This window comes from Blastomyces gilchristii, assembly GCF_000003855.2.
Source record: "Blastomyces gilchristii SLH14081 genomic scaffold supercont1.3, whole genome shotgun sequence".
NCBI classification, from domain to species: Eukaryota; Fungi; Ascomycota; class Eurotiomycetes; order Onygenales; family Ajellomycetaceae; genus Blastomyces; species Blastomyces gilchristii.
The window spans coordinates 5,332,767-5,334,210 of NW_003101680.1; the positions used below are offsets into that span (position 1 = coordinate 5,332,767).

At 34.8% G+C, this 1,444-nt stretch overlaps 1 pseudogene across 1 annotated transcript; it reads left to right on the forward strand.

The window, feature by feature from the left end:
- The first annotated feature begins 1,111 nt into the window (after positions 1-1,111).
- BDBG_16606 lies at positions 1,112-1,192 on the forward strand (annotated as a pseudogene). The gene has a single exon. The product of its transcript is annotated as a tRNA-OTHER (tRNA).
- The last annotated feature ends 252 nt before the right edge of the window (positions 1,193-1,444 follow it).

A 1,444-nucleotide genomic window follows, 5' to 3' on the forward strand; every position in this document is an offset into this window, starting at 1 on the left:
TATTAAACAGCATCAGACACTTTATCTGAAACTGCAATCACTGTTCTTCTATTATCTCATGAAAGAACTGTAGAAAAGGTCTATTGAAATCACTCAATATCTCTAATAGAATCTGATAAGATGTAGCAATTAACTTCACTGTCAATCTATCTGAGAGCAAGAATTATAGAAACATTCTGATCATCATGAATTAACTGAGCAAAGATGTAATATTGAAATCTTGTAACAAGATAAATGCTGAATAAGTCACTGAAGCTTTTCTACAGAGCCTGTTCTATTAGATGCATAGATTACTGAGATCTATAGTATTAGATCAGAGCTGTCAATTTGTGAGTGTTCTCTGAACAAGAATCTGTCAAGTTCTCAAGATTATATACTATCTATCAACTGTCTATCACCTCAAGATTAATGATGTATCAGAATGAACAATTCAGACTGTGAAGAATTATCTTCATAAGTTCTGCAATCACTTACAAGATAATTGACATAATCTTCTTCTACATACAGAGGTTACTATCAATGATCAAGATACTGTTTTAACAGATATAAGCTCATTCTTTCTTACATATGAATATTATATGAAAGTGTTGAATCTTCTAGAGATTACACAGTTCACACTGAATCTCTGCAGTTCAATTCAGATTACTAATAATATAGTAATAAAACTCTGAGATATCTGTGATTGAGCAGAGACCTTTATGACAACTGTGAAACAAGATCAAGAGAACTAAATCAATATTCATCAAGATCTTACTAAACAATATAAGATAAAAGATCTGATATAATTGAATCTTAAGAATATACAAATTACACATTCATCTCACACACTAGATTACTGTCATATTAAGTATAAAGTGATAGAAGTTCTAGATAGTCACAATTACTGCCTTAACACATTATCAGAGATTTATAATGTATTTCATACAAGCTTGCTTTATCACACTGTCACTGATCTATTCTCTTCTCAACTGACTTCTGACTGACAGTCACCAGGCATTATAGAAGAAGATAATGAGCTTGAGTGAGAGATTGAGAATATTCTCAATGAGAGACTCTGTGACTGCAGCCAGTAATATCTTGTGAAATGAGTCAGCTATAATCAACTAACCTGGCCAGCGTGGCTCAGTTGGTAAGACTGGTAACCAAGGCCGCACACATTAGAGGTGTGTGAGTTCAACTCCCACCGCTGGCATCTGCCACTTCTTACTCATGAAAGCTCTCATGTAATAGAAGCTGAGCCTAATTAGTAAGGCTTGATGCGGGGTAGAACTCTCTACTGCAAGTCAAGCCACTAGTTAAGTGAGATTCTGTGAACACTCATCAGGGCTGATATGAAGTGTCAATGTCTCACTATTCTACTGTGCACCTGTCAAGGTTCTAACAATATAGAGCCAAGCCTAATGTAGTGGTTATACACTACTTAAGCAAGTCCCTAACTAGGGCT